Source organism: Peromyscus eremicus, chromosome 19 (genome assembly GCF_949786415.1).
Source record: "Peromyscus eremicus chromosome 19, PerEre_H2_v1, whole genome shotgun sequence".
Taxonomy (NCBI): domain Eukaryota; kingdom Metazoa; phylum Chordata; class Mammalia; order Rodentia; family Cricetidae; genus Peromyscus; species Peromyscus eremicus.
In genome coordinates, this window is record NC_081435.1 from 11846547 (window position 1) to 11862986 (window position 16440).

Sequence of the window (16440 nt, forward strand, 5' to 3'; positions counted from 1 at the left end):
AAATAATCACTCAGAGGCTTAATATTATTTACAAACTGTATGGCCTATGGCAGGCTTTTTGCTAGATAGCTCTTATATCTTAAATTAACTCATTTCTATTAATCTATGTTTTGCCACATGTTCCGTAGCTTTACTGGTCTGCTGGCATCTTGCTGCTCCTTCTATGGCAACTGGCGTCTCCCTCACTCTGCTTTTCTCTTTCCTGTATCTCTCCTTGAATTTCCCTCCTGCCTCTAAGCTGCCTTGCCATAGAACAAAGCAGATTATTTATTAACGGATGGGAACAACATATATTCACAGCATACAGAAAGACATACCCCAGCAGGGAAGTGTGAACAGATATGGCCCACTCATAGGTGGGAAAACAATGCAGATAACTGGTGATGAGCTACACTGACTCATTTTCTGGCCTCTTGTTCCCACAAGAATAAACATGAGTGAACAAGAATAAGCAATTCATTCAAGGTGTGTCAAAGACAGAGTATGGCTCACAAATCAGAAAAAAAAGGCACCAAAAAAAATCAAAACAGGAGTAGGAAACAACCATAAAAAACTGCATGAATTATTCCATCAGAGAGTAAATATTGAAGATTTCATTGCATAATAAGGTACCAAAGAACTGTGCTTGCTGGGAAAAGACCAACTCACTGACCAGCTATTGCCTATAGGGGGGAAGGCACTTATAAAAACAGATATTGAAGCCAAAACCCAACCTAGCTGTCTTCTATGTCAGTTGCTACATTAATGTTGTCCCTGATACCATCTTAGGTATCTTTGTTGTGACTCAGAAGAGCACAGTCAATGGAGATTCCAGGAATGGTAGATTGAATCAGGTGGGGCTAAGTAGAGAAATTTCACAGTGTAAATAAGAAAGAGATGAGGATAAACATATGGCAATAAGAAAACAGAAGAGCAAATGGAGACAGCTGTGTTTATTTAACAAATAGTTGTAAGGGCTGGGAAGATGTCTCAGTAAAGTACTTGCTGAGCAAGCACGAGGATATGGGTTTGATGTCCAGAACTTACATAGCACTGGGAGGCACAGACAGGTGGATCCCTGGGGTTCACTGGCCAGCCAGATTAGCTGAATTGGTAACTCAAGGCCATTGAGAGATTATGTCCCAAATAAAGGTGGATGGTGCCCAAAGGAATGACACCTGAGGTTGATCTCTGGCTCCCACATACATCTGAGTATCCATGTGGACAGGAAAATACACAAATGTCATGGAATATCACCTTAACTATGTAAAGGTGTGTTACATTTGTTTATGCTGCATTTGTTTACTCACATAGAGGTGTGTTGCTTTTGTTTATGCTGCCTTTGTTTAATTATGTAAAAATGTGGTGCTGTTTCACCTTGCCTGCCTAAGGCACCTGATTGGTCTAATAAAAAGATGAGCAACCAATAGCTAAGCAGTAGAGGGATAGTCAGGGCTGTTGGGAAGAGAGAATAAGTAGAGAGAAAAGAGAAGGAGAGAAGGGGAGAGAACAAGGGAGAAAGAGAGGGAGATGCCTGGGGCCAGCCAGCCAGGCAGCTGCCAGCCAGTCAGACATGGAACAAGACATCCAGAAGGAAAGAAAGGTTAAGAAGCCCTGAGGCAAAACATAGATGAGGACAAACAGGTTAAGTTATAAAAGCTAGCAAGAAACAAGCATAAGATAAGGCTGAGCATTCGTAACTAATAATAAATCTCTGTGTCATGATTTGGGAGCTGGTTTGTGGCCCAAAAGAAAGCCTGTTAAATACACAAACACACACATAGAAAAATGTCCAAAAAGTAAAATAAGTAAGGAAAATATGAAACAGGTATTTTAAAAATATTTCTTAGCACATACTTTTAATTCCAGTACTTTGGAGGCTGGGGCAGGATCATAGGATTGTGGACAGTCTTTGATAGTGAGACTTTGTCTCAGAAACTTCAAGTATGTTCTGCACATGGAGGAATGTATTGAGGTTGAGGACAGATGCAACCATTGATTTTGAGTAGGAATTACTCTTTGTGCCTGAACTATAGAAAGGAAAGCTGTTTACAGATACTATTACTGTAGAATAAAATTAACATGAAGCTTGTCATAGCCATTCCAATATGAATAGGCTACAGTATAAATAAAAAAGTTTTATTTCTGAGCATACCTTGCACGAGATCCATTGTGATTCATAAATCTGAAGATTTAAGCTTTGGAAATGCTCAACTGTCTCCTGTTATCTATGAATGCTCCCCACCACCACCACCACACACACACTCTTTTTCTCTTTCCTGTTTTCTGCAACTCTTTCCTGGTTCTTCTATGTTTTGTCTTTGCCCCTCTGCACTGCATTCTGGATTCTGTCTTAGGTTCTGAGGCATCATGATTATTGAATCTGCTGTTTTTTACCCAAATCTCAAGTAGCCATGAGTCCAGCTTCCTCTTCATACATTTTTGAAGATTATTTAGCAAATAATTTGTCTGGATTGTTCTTTTACTTAATTCTGTTCCTGTAACCATTTTAAACTGACTTGAGATGTACCTAACATTCCCATTACCTAAGCTCTAAAACAATAGGATTATTAGACTATACATTCAAATATATATTTAAATATAATCATTCTATTATTTCAACTCACTGTGGGTTTTATATATACAGTTATCAACTGTCATTCATGGTGAATATTTTCTGATGTGTTTTATAATTGCATAAGCCCATTTTTAAACATTTTCCTTTACGGGGATCATGTGAGGTCTCAATCAGGAGTCTATTCCTTTAGAGAATCCATGGCATCATAATTGTAAAGCTATAAAAATTCTCTTTGGAGAAATATGCTGCATCTCAGAAAAATCATTAAATAATGAAGTCACTGGTCTTTCTATCTTAAAATTTATCTCACAGAATGTCACATATATAATATAATGAAATTGAAATTTTTCCTCTTAGAATATTATTCAACCCATACTTAATATATGTTCTCAAGCCCACTGTGGTGGCACAATCCTTTAATCCCAGAACTCTGGAGCCAGAGGCAGGTAGATCTCTGTGTTCCAGGCCAGTCTGGTCTACACAGAGTGTTCTAGGACAGCTGGGGCTGCACAGAGAGATTCTCTCTTATAAAACAAACAAACAAGGGATGTTCACAATGAAGCAGACACCAAGTTGGTCATTACTGTTCTAAAATTGGAAAGACATATGATATTAATAGCTGCTAATGCCTTTTCCAAAGCAGTTACAAAGCTCTAGCAAAGCCGTATGTTTTATTTTTCTGTTTTAAATTGTACATGTGAAAAGCTCACTAAGGCTGCATTATTTCTAAATGGAAAATAATGAACCACAAGTTCAGCCTCTCCATAGACAGCGGACCATGATCAGAAAATATGCAAATAAATTTTAAAAGGAACCTTGGGTCTGTAGGTGTGCTTGATACTGAAGCTAATGAGGCGAGCACGAGAGAGAAGGAAAAGATTCTAAGTGAGAAGGAATGGGGCAAAGAGAGAGCAGTGGGATGTGTGTGACTTGAGGAAAAGGCAGAATGGAGGACTACGTCTAAGGAGGAAGGGGGACAAGGGAGAGGAGGGTGTCGGACAGTAGAGGGCAGCCAGGGAGGGGTCAAATTAGAACCAATAATGCTACACAGGCATAAAGATACTATCGTGACACCCATTACCTTCTATGCTAACTAAAAATTAATTTCACAAACTCACATAGAATCATCACCACTAATGACTAACATGAGCTGCATCTTTGCAGCTGCCACGAGCAACACCTTGCATTTGTTCTGTGGCTATTAGCCAGTAGAGAAAGTATTGGACTCTGTAATAATTTTTTCCCCCTGTTGCTTCATGGGAGGCACGAAGTTTCCTTGTTCATGTAGCCTGCACATAATGTGAATTTACAAGAAAGAACAAATGGTTATATGCATTATTGCTTGACTGAATTGAAAGTGATATTTAATGTTTTATCACAATAGAACCATTACAAAGGGATCTCAGCTCCCTCTGATTTCAAAGTGAACATCCAGGCACTTTCCTCATTCTGACAAAAAAACATGCACCATGGCCAGGGGAAGCTGCTGGTGTGCTTGCCTGGTCATTGATGCTTCATAAGATATATAATCCTGACTCTATCAAGGGTCAAGCATTATGATTATGAGGTTCATCTTTTACCTGCAACTGAACTCTCTCCTCGTTGATTTTGATATATAACGTGAAATAATTTCATGCTATAATATATGTTGTAACTATACACTGTTTTTCATAGTTTTATTATCTATCTGATTTTCTTTACCACTTTATATTTGCAAGATAAATAAGACACTATACATATCTTTCATTTTGTTATGGCTTACCCTTTCATTCAGTAAATGCAGTGATTTAATTGACAAAATTTTCTTCGTTTTGTGCTAATTTCCTATTTAAGAAAACACTGATTTTCAAAATAGATTTTTGTTTGTAATGATAGGAAGGGGTAAGGATTTACTTTTCTCATTAGAAAGCTGCTAGGAAGACTTCCATTCTCTGCTACACCGAAGGGCCACATCTGACAGGAGTCATGTGAAAGAGTAAGTGTGGGTTTGATTCTGAATCTACATTCCGACTGACCAGCCTGACATTACCAATAACAACTCACCTTACAAACTAAGATTTATCATAATCATGCTACTTGTAGTTAGAATGAAATTGGCTCCCATAATCTCATACTGAGTGGGTACTATTAGGAGATGTGTCTTTGTTGGAGTTGGTATGGCCTTGTTGGAGGTAATGTGTCACTTTGGGGGTTGGCTTTGAGGTCTCCTATGCTCAGGATACTACTCAGTGTTTCAGTCAACTTCCTGTTGCCTCTAGGATGTAGGACTCCAGCACTATGTCTGCCTGCCATAATAATAATGGACTCAACTTCTGAACTCTAAACCACCACCTTAATTAAATGTTTTCTTTAATAAGAGTTGCTGTGGTCATGGTGTCTTCTCACAGCAATAGAAACCCTGACAAAGGCAGAAGTTGGTACCAGAGATTAGGATATCGTTGTCGATAGGCCAAACCATGTTTTTATTTGGAGTAATATGAACTTTGGTACTTTGGGTTAAGAAAACAATGGAATGCTTTAAGCACTGCTTAGTGGACCATACTTGTAGGAGCATGGAAAACAGTGGTGCTGAGTGTGATTTGATGAACTGTGGGGGCCTGGCTCAATAGGTTACAGAGAAAAAGAACATTAATATGGTGCCTAGAGATCTTTCTTGTGATATTTTGGTGAAGAAAGTAGCTGCCTTTTGCTCTTGTCCAAAGAGTCTGCCTGAGGCTGAAGTTAAGAGTTTTGGATTAATTCCATTGGCAGAGGCAATCTCAAAACAGCCTAGTACAGACTCTGTCATGTGGTACTAATACTAATGAAGATTGAATATGAAAAGGAGTAAGCTGAGAACAGTAAATTACAAAATGTACAATTTAAGGAGATAAAGAGCACCAGGAAGTGGAATGGAGCTAAATTCTGTGTTCAAGGAGATGAACTGATTAAGAAACGGAATAAAGGGAGTAGTGACCTCAGGGCAAGATCCCATCCAGCTAAGTTTCCAACTTTTGGAAAGCAACTAAATAAAAGCTTAGAGCTGGGTGTGGTGCACACCTTTAATCCCAGGACTGGGAAGGCAGTCCTGATTAACCAAGATGTATGCATTTAAAAGATGCTAAAAATAATTTAATTTGATGATTCCTGCTTATCATATTTTAGGGAAAATTTATATTATCTGTGATCAAAACCTTAATTTATCCCACAAAATTCCATATCCTGAAAATTCAGAATTTTAAGAGAGATGAAATCATAGATATGAAGATGTTTGAGAGTTCAAAGTACTTCCACATTTAACATCTATCAATGATTTTGATAAACTTATTTCCATTGTTTTAGAACATAAGTCAAAATAATTGTTAGATAATGACCCTTGTACCTTTCCAAATCTAATTCTCATCAAGCATATTGCTGTCTTCCAATCTTTCATTGTTCTTTTTCACTCTGTACATTTAATTTTTAATCTGGCAGCACTAGCAAAAAGGTTTTTTTTTTCTTTTGCAAACCTTAAATTGTGCAGTGATCACTACTATGAAATTTTTGAATAGGGTTCTGAGAATGCTCTGGTTAGGTTTTTGAGTTTGTGATAAAACATCATGATCAAAACCAAGTTAAGGGAAAAAAGGTTTATTTGTTTCACAATTCATCTCAAAGCTCTAAAATCTTTCCACAATATTACTGAAAAACATCCTACTTAGGTCCATCAGAGCCATAGCCCACTTCTGGCACCAACTTATGTCAAGTTTGTTTTATATTACTTTGATAAATACCATGACCAAAAGCAACTTGGAGAGGAAAGGGTATAGTTGGCTTACATATCCAGACTACAGTCAATCATTTATGGAAGTCAGGACAGAAACGTAAGCAGAGCCGAGGTAGGAACCATGGAAGAAATTTGCTTCCTTCCTCGCTTCCGGGCTCATGTTCAGCTACATTTATTATGTCTCCCAGGACTCCAAGATCAAAGGCGACACTACCCACAGTGGGATGAACCTATCCCCTTGTCAACCAGCAACCATGAAAATGTTCAAGAGATGTGCCCACATGCCCTCATGTAGGCAATTCCTCAGTTATGATTCCCTCTTCCTAGATAAGTCTAGGTTTGTGTCAGGGCTGTAAAAAACTAACCAGAACACAGCATATAGCTTCTTTGGTCTATTTTTATTCTCAACTGAATCCAAATACCTTGAAATGACTTAGTATCCATCTGTTTATTGGCCTCTAGGTTTATAGTGCTTGCTTATAGTTACTTACCACATAAAAACACATGATACACATATACACACATACACACACACACACACACACACACACACACACACACACACACACACACACACACGCAGAGGCCAGAATACATGGTTATATTATCTGACCTGTTCCCTGGGTTTTGACATTAATTCTCATATCTGAATTTGTTGCTGCTATACCAATGCACCAAGTGTATTTGAGTGTCCACTAAATGTCAGTTAAACTGAAGCCATATTAACTTGCAAATAATTTGATAAGTGGAAAAAAAACCTTGAACATAAATATATACAAAATGAGTTTTCTGTACAGATTCCAGATGTGCACAGCTGTGGGTTTTGAGGAAATAATCTTTGGCTCCTGAAAACTTGACTTCTTCATTTGTTTCTGGGAAATGTTCATGAATAATTAATAAAATGTGAATTCTAGAGAGGTTGTATAAATATTCAACATCAGTGGTAATCAAGGAAATGGAGTTTAAAGCTTCATTTTTATGATACTAGGACAAGTTCCTATACTGCCCAGTCTTTAAAAAAAAAAATCATACAATATTTTTTGAAGGTAGTATTAGAGATGTATTAAGGGTTCTAAAATATTACAGCCAATTTGCTTTCATAAGCCTATTTTACATTTAAAAGAGCTGCAAAACATTTCTTCACAAAAAATTTATCACCGTAGTATTTATAACAAACAGTAAAACTAATGAATCACAGTGATACTTCATAAAGCATAGATGTCCAGTGTAACAGAATCATACAGATATTTAAGTGTATTTGAAATTTATGTAATAGTGTATTAAAATTTCATTATCTCATGATGAGAGAACTCAGAATGAATACCAGTACTCATCAATATAAATATGAATTTATAATAATATTTGTGTGTAAATGATTTTATGTTTGATCTGTTTGAGTTTATTTGTAAAGACTTTCTAAAATATATATTCACTTTAATCAGAATACTGGTAAATCATAGGACACATAATTACCATGAATTAAATGGAGATTTTGGTAAAGTAAAATTTCACTTGCCATGGTTTAGGAAACACACCCAACAGTATAGAAAAAGGAAACCCCAGGTTACAAGGTAGCATGCAGTGCTCTGCTCAGTAATGAAAGTGCATGTATAATTAGTATGACTTCATCACTGGAATCAGATTAATTTTTATTATTAGTGATATTGTTATTGCCAGTATTTTTTGGAAGGAAAGATGAAATGCATGGCAGAAACCAAACTAAAACAACAGCAAAAAATCCCTTAACATAGCCAAATGAAAATGTGCCATAAACATGATCTTAAAAATAAGATAAAGAAGCGAATGCACAAAAAAATTCCTATCCAGAGTGTGTTTGAAGGTTGCAAAGCAAGCTTGAATCATCTGAGTCAAACACAATATGGTGGTTTTAAAGACAATGTTCCTTATGTATTTGAACACTTGGTCCCTGGTGGGTGGTGCTGTTGGGGAAGGTTGTTAAAGTTCAGGAAGCAGAGCCCTGCTGGAGGAGGTATGTCACTGAGAGCAAGGTTGGAAGGTCTAGAGACTAATTCCACTTTCCACTCTTTCTCTGTGTGGGGATAAAATGTGATTAGCCAGGCTTCCCGTGCCTGCTGCCATACCATGAATAGACTCCTGTGGCCAAAATAAATTCTTTCACTCTTGTTGCATTTGGGCTTATTATTGTATCTAAGAAACAGAAAAGTAATTAATATACACTGCATTGTAAGATGACATAGAAGAACATTTAGGAGAAAGGCAAATAAAGCATTGGGAAGAAATCGTTATGTTTGCCTGGAGCATACATTTGTTTTAGTGTCAGAGAGAGACATCTCCAGGTGTTATCTGGGAAGCAAACCCTAACCAGGGTGAGGTTCCCAAATGCATGGGATAGGCTGTCAGTGTCCCAACTGTCACGATGAATCTCTTTCTTAGTGCAAATTCATTGTTCAAAATAATAAACTGTCTTTACTGTGCATTTCAAACACATACATCATGAATTTTAACTGAATGCTTCTCTCCTACCCTCCTCGGGATGGCCCCCTCCTTCAAAGTTCTCTCACCTTTTCCTAAAACTAGAGTCTACAAACAAAGAAGACATTTATGGTGTTTGTTATTATCTAATCTTATTCCCTTCTCCCAAATTCCACTAAGTCCCTTCTTCCTCTCTACACTCCTGTCTTTTTTCCAATGGCTCTCTATCTCTCTCATCTCCCTCTCTCTGTCTCTGTCTCTGTCTCTGTCTCTGTCTCTGTCTCTGTCTCTCTCTCTCTCTCTCACACACACACACACACACACACATACAGACACTTAGATTCTACCTATGATAGAAAACAGGTGACATTTTGCTGAGTCTGACTTATTTCATCTATTCTATTTTAATTCAAAGTACATATTTTCCTTCTTTTTGACTGAATAATGAAATACATGTGTGTGTGTGTGTGTGTGTGTGTGTGTGTGTGTGTGTATGTGTTGTGTGTGTGTGTGTGTGTGTGATGTGTGGATTGGGACATACATGCCATGGCACACTTCTGGATGTCAGAGGGTGACTAGTGCAATTTGTTCTCTCTCTCCACCTTCATGTGGGTTCCATGAATTGAACTCATGTCATTAGGCTAGCACAGCAAGCACCTTTGGCCACTGAATCCTCTTGCTGGGAAGTTACTTGTTTCCTTGAGTGCAACATTCCTGACTTAGTTGAAATACCATCTCAGTGTAGTTTTAATGTATTCCTAGTGTCAGGCATTTTTTTCTTGTGTTTATTGGTGATTTGTACTTCTTTGATAACTGTCTGTTTATCCCATTGACATGAGATCTGACCAATGACTTATTTCATTCAGTGAAATATGAGCAGTGATACCTGAAGCATTCTTGCTGAAGCTGTACGAGCCATCAGTGGTCTCAGTAATACACTCTTCCCTATAGTACTAAAGCAACATGCCCAGAGGTATCCAGTCCTTTTCTCTGAGTCTCGGAAGGAATAACATGAAAACAGACACAGCAGCTATAGCTGAATGACAGCAAGGGTGGGGAATAAACCTTTCTACTTATGCACCTGTAAGGCCTAGAGGCTGCTGGCTTGCTATCACACTCAAGTTCTCTTTCAGATGGGTCTCCTCTCTGGCTCACTCACTTTTAAGGTGTTTTTGTTTTATTTTGTTTTCCTCCTCTTCTTAATGTATTTTTTAAATATTAAAAGCTTTACTATAGGCAACCCCAGTTGCAAGGCAGTAGGCAGGACTCCTAGGGGCAGGTCTAACCCTGACCACCACCCACTAGACCCTGCAACCTACAAGTCCTACTACACCCCTCAAACTCACCCATCCTCTGAGAATGTAACTGCTCCCTGCGACACAGACTTTGCCAGCTCTGATTCGACCAAGAGCTCTAATTGGAACAAGAGCTCTGATTGGACCAAGAGTGGCTCCCTGAGACACAGACACCATTTGCACCGATTGGAGGAAGAGATTGGTAGATGCCAGTACAAGAATACATTCAATAACATAAAAAGCAATACATCACCACCACAATCTAATGATCCTACATCAGCAAGACCTGAACATCCCAACATAGAAGAAGCAGAAGAAAACAACATTAAATATGACTTCAAGATGACAGAGGCCTTTAAAGAGGAATGAAAAATTCCCTTAAAAAGATTGAGGAAAAGACAAACAAAAAATGGAAAAAATCAATAAATCCCTAAAGAAAGCAAAGAAAACCAAGCAAAAGCAATCAAACAGGTGAAGGAAACAGTTAAAGACTTGAAAACTGAAATAGAGGCAATAAAGAAGACACAAACCAATGGAATGATGGGAATGGAAAATCTGAGTAAACTACAGACACAAACATAACCAACAGAATGCAAGAGATGGAAGAGAGAATCTCTAGCATTGAAGATACAATAGAGGAATAGATTTGTCAGTCAAAGAAAATGTTAAAGCCAACAAAGTCATAACACAAAACATCCAGGAAATCTGGGACACCATGAAAAAACCAAACCTAAGAATAATAGGGATAAAAGAAGAATACCAGCTCAAAGGTACAGAAAATATATTCAACAAAATCATCAAAGAAAACTTTCCCAATCTAAAGAAGGAAATACCTATGAAGATATAAGAAGCTTACAGAACACCAAATATACTGGACCCCTCCAAAAAAATCCCCTTACCACATAATAATCAAACCACTAAACATACAGAATAAAGAAAAAATATTAAGAGCTGCAAAGGAAAAAGGCCGAATAACATATAAAGGCAGACCTATCAGAATAACACTTGACTTCTCAATGAGACTCTGAAAGCCAAAAGGTCCTGGACAGATGTAATGCAGACATTAAGAGACCATGCATGCCAACCCAGACTATTATACCCAGCAAAACTCTCAACCAACATAGATGGAGTAAACAAAATATTCCATGATAAAACCAAATTTAAACAATACCTATCCACAAATACAGCTCTACAGAAAGCACTAGAAGTAATAATCTAGCCCAAGAAAGTTAGATGCACCCATGAAAACACAGGCAATAGATAATCCAACAGCAACAAATACCAAACAAGGGAAACATAAAACACTACCAACCATAAAATAACAGGAATTAACAACCACTGGTCATTAATATCAATGGACTAAATTCACCTATAAAAAGATACAGGCTAACAGAATGGATACAAAAACAGAATCCACCCTTCTGCTACATACAAGAAACACACCTCAACTTCAAAGACAGATACTACCTCAGAGTAAAGGGCAGGGAAAAGTCTTTCCAGTCAAATGGACGTAAGAAGCAAGCTGGTGTAGCTATCCTAATATCTAATAAAATATACTTCAACCTAAAATTAATCAAAAGAGATCAAGAAGGACACTACATATTCATCACAGGAAAAAATCCATCAAGATGAAGTCTCAGTTCTGAACATCTATGCCCCAAATACAAGGGCACCAACATATGTAAAAGAAACATTACTAAAGAGTAAATTAATTAAATTAAACCCCACAGACTAATAGTGGGAGACTTCAACTCCTCCTCTAACCAATGGACAGGTCTGTCAGAGAGAAATTTAACAGAAAAATAAGGGAACTAACAGACATTGTGACTCAAATGGACTTAATAGACATCTACAGAACATTCCACCCAAACACAAGAGAATGTACCTTCTTTTCAGCACCTCATGGAACCTTCTCTAAAATTTACCACATACTTGGTTACAAAGCAAATCTCAACAGATACAAAAAAAATAATTGGAATAACTTCCTGTATTTTATCAGACCACCATGGCTTAAAGTTAGAATTCAATAACAATACAAATTACAGAAAACCTACAAACTTATGGAAACTGAATAATGCTCAACTGAATCACAAATGTGTCAAGGAAGAAATAAAGAAATTAAAGACTTCCTAGAATTCAATGAAAATGAATGTACTACATACCCAAACTTATGGGACACTATGAAAGCAGTACTAAGAGGAAAGTTCATACCTCTAAATGCCTAAATAAATAAGTTGAAGAAATCTCATACTAGTGACTTAACAGCACACCTGAAAGCTCCAGAAGAAAATGGAGCAAACTCACCCAGGAGGAGTACACACCAGGAAATAATCAAATTAAAGGATAAAATCAATAAAATAGAAACAAAGAGAACAGTACAAAAAATCAATGAAACAAAGAATTACTTCTTTGAGAAAATCAACAAGATAGACAAACCCTTATCTGAACTAGCTAAAAGGCAGAGAGAGAACATCCAAATTCAGAAATAAGAAATGAAAAGGGAGACATAACAACTGACAATGAGGAAATCCAGCGAATCATCAGGTCATACTTCAAAAATCTGTACTCCACAAAATTGGAAAATCTAAAAGAAATGAATAATTTTCTGGATAGGTACCATATACCCAAATTAAATCAAGACCAGCTAAACAATTTAAATAGACCTATAACTCCTATAGAAATAGAAGGAGTCATTAAATTCTCCCAACCAAAAAAAAAAAAAAAAAAAAAGCCCAGGGCCAGATGGTTTCAGTGCAGAATTACACCAGAATTTCAAAGAAGAGCTAATACCAATATTCTGCAAGTTGTTCCACACAATAGAAACAGAAGGAACATTGCCAAACTCTTTCTATGAGGCTACAGTTACCCAAACCACACAAAGATGCAACAAAGAAAGAGAATTACAGACCAATCTCCCTCATGAACATTGATTCAAAAATACTCAATAAAATACTGGCAAACCAAATCTAAGAACACATAAAAAAAATCACCTATCATGATCAAGTAGGCTTCATCCCAGCAATGCAGGGATGGTTCAACATATAAAAATCTTTCAATGTAACCTATCATATAAACCAACTGAAAGAAAAAAAATCACATGATCATCTCATTAGATGCTCAAAAAGCCTTTGACAAAATCCAACACCCCTTCATGATAAAGGTCCTGGAGAGATTAGGAATACAAGGAACATAGCTAAACATAATAAAGGCAATTTACAGCAAGCTGATAGCCAGCATCAAATTAAATGGAAAGAAACTCAAAATGATTCCACTAAAATCAGGAACAAGACAAGACTGTCCACTCTCCCCATACTTATTCAACATAGTGCTTGAAGTTCTAGCTAGAGCAATAAGATAACAAAGGGAGATAAAGGGGATTCAAATTAGAAAGGAAGTCAAACTTTTGCTACTTGCAGATGATATGATAGTCTAAATAAGTGACCTCCAAAATTCTACCAGGGAACTCCTACAACTGATAAATACCTTCAGTGATGTGGCAGGATACAAGATTGACGAAAAAAAAAATCAGTAGCCCTCCTATAAACAAATGTTGAACAGGCTGAGAAAGAAATTAGAGAAACATCACCCTTTACAATAGCCACAAATAATATAAAATACCTTGGGGTAATTCTAACCAAACACGTGAAAGACCTGTATGACAAGAATTATAAATCCTTGAAGAAAGCAAATGAAGAAGATATCAGAAAATGGAAAGATTTCCTATGCTCATGGATAGGTAGAACCAACGTAATAAAAATGTCAATCTTACCAAAAGCAATCTACAGATTCAATGCAATCCCCATCAAAATCCCAACACAATTCTTAACAGACCTTGAAAGCACAATACTCAACTTCATATTTTCAGAAAAACAGAAAACCTAGGATATCTAAAACAATTCTTTACAATAAAGCAACTTCTAGAGGCATCACACTCCCTGACTTCAAGCTCTACTATAAAGCTATAGTAATAAAAACAGATAGGTATTGGCATAAAAAAATATGTGGACCAATGGGATCAAATTGAAGATCCTGACATTAACCTATATACCTATGGACATCTGATTTTTGACAAAAATCCAAAACTGCACAATGGAAAAAAGAAAGCATCTTCAACAAATGGTGCTGGCATAACTGGATGTCAATTAGAAGATTGCAAATAGATCCATATCTGTCACAATGCACAACACTTAAATCCAAGTGGATCAAAGATCACAACATAAATCTAGCTGCACTGAACCTGATAGAGGAGAAAGTAGGAAATAGCCTAGAACATGTTGGCACAGGAGATGACTTCCTAAATATAACACCAGTAGCACAGACATTGAGAGCAACAGTTAACAAATGGGACCTCCTGTGACTGAGAGGCTTCTGTAAGGTAAAGGGCACAGTATATAAGCCAAAACAACAGCTTATAGAATGGGAAAAGATCTCACTTACCCACATATGACAGAGGGCTGATCTCCAAAATATATAAAGAACTCCAGAAACTAGATATCAAAATACCAAACAATCAAATTAAAAAATGGGCTACAGATCTAAACTAGAGAATTCTCAACAGAAGAATCCCAAATGGCCGAAAGACATTTAAGGAATTGTTCAACATCCTTAGTCATCAGGGAAATGCAAATCAAAGCAACTCTGAGATACCACCTTATATCTGTTAGAATGGCTAAGAACAAAACCACTGATGACAGCTTCTTTTGGAGAGGATATGGAACAAGGGGAACACTCCTCCACTGTTGGTGGAAGTGCAAACTTGTACAGGTATTCTTTGGAAATCAGTATGGAGGTTTCTCAGAAAATTGGGAATCAATCTTCCTCAAGACCCAGCTATACCACTCTTGGGCATATACCCAAGGAACGCTCAATCATACCACAAGGACACATATTCAACTATATTTATAGCAGCATTATTCATAATAGCCAGAATCTAGAAACCACCTAGAAGCCCCTCAACTGAAGAATGGTTAAAAAAAATGTGGTACATATACACAATGGAGTATTACTCAGCTGTTAAAAAAATTGACATCATGATATTTGCAGGCAAATGGATGGAACTGGAAAATATTATGCCGAGTGAGGTAACCCAGACTCAGAAAGATAAACATGGTATGTACTCACTCATAAGTGGATACTAGAGGTAAAGCAAAGGATAATCAGACTACAACCCACAGCTCCAGGGAAGCTAGGAAACAAGGAAGACCCTAAGAGGGATGTAGGGGTAGGGGATGAGAACATGAGAGAATGGGATGGGAGAGGGATGGAGTGGAAGAGCAATGAAAAAGACATTTTGATAGAGGGAGACATTATGGGGTAAAGGAGAAACCTGAAGCTAGGGAAATTCCCAGGAACCTATAAAGACAACCCCAAACTAGATTACTAGCAACAGTGGTGAGGGTGCCTGAACTGGTCTACCCTGGTAATCATATTGGTGAATACCCTAACTGTCATCATAGAGTCTTCATCCAGTAACTTATGGAAACAGGTGCAGAGATCCACAGCCAAGCACCAGGCTGAGCTCCAGGAGTCCAGTTGAAGAGATGGAAGAGGGATTTTATGAGCAATGGGGGGGGGTCAAGATCATGATGGGGAAATCTGTAGAGACAACTGAACGAAGCTCAAAGGAATTCATGAACTTTAGACTGACAGCTATAGAACCTGCATGGGACTGGACTAGACCCTCTGCACATGGGAGACAGTTGTGTAGCTGGCTCTGTTTGAGGGGCCCCTGGCAGTGTGATCAGGATCTATCCCTGGTGCACGAGCTGGCTTTCTGGATCCCATTACCTATGGTAGGACACCTTGCTCACCCTTGATGCAGTGGGGAGGGACTTGGTCCTGCTTCAACCAAATGTACCAGACTTAGCTGTACCCCCATGGGAGAACTTACCCTATTGGAGGAAGGGATGAGGGGGTGGGGAGAGTGGGATGAAGGATGAGGGGGGAATATGTGGTTGGAATGTAAACTGAATAAAAAAAATAAAAAATAATTGCACAATAAAAAAGCTTTACTATAAAAATTTTCATACAAAATAAGCATCACATACTAAAATTAACCAGAGTTGTGGTCTGCACATCTCTATACAGTTATGGTAGCCAATCTAAAGTTGTGAACCTTCACACTGGATTTTAACCATTTACAAAGTCTGTTTTTATATACTTATCCACCACTAAAACTGAAAACTCAATTACAGAATTTGGCCTTTTATGATATATAAATTAATTTTTAACAATGGCTTGATGTTGTCATTTCTAATGCTAAAGCACTCACTACATATTTTTAACAAACTTTCCATATCATCATCAAGTACTCTGATTAGCCCCTTTCCCTTCATCCTCCCTCCTTCCCGTCAGGACTTCATCATTGATAGCACAATATGTTATAGCAA

At 37.5% G+C, this 16440-nt stretch overlaps 1 protein-coding gene across 1 annotated transcript in view; it reads right to left on the reverse strand.

Moving 5' to 3' along the window:
- Ccdc178 (coiled-coil domain containing 178) overlaps positions 1 to 16440 on the reverse strand; it is a 343274-nt gene that overhangs the window by 221163 nt on the left and 105671 nt on the right. The gene's annotated exons all lie outside the window — the stretch shown is intronic.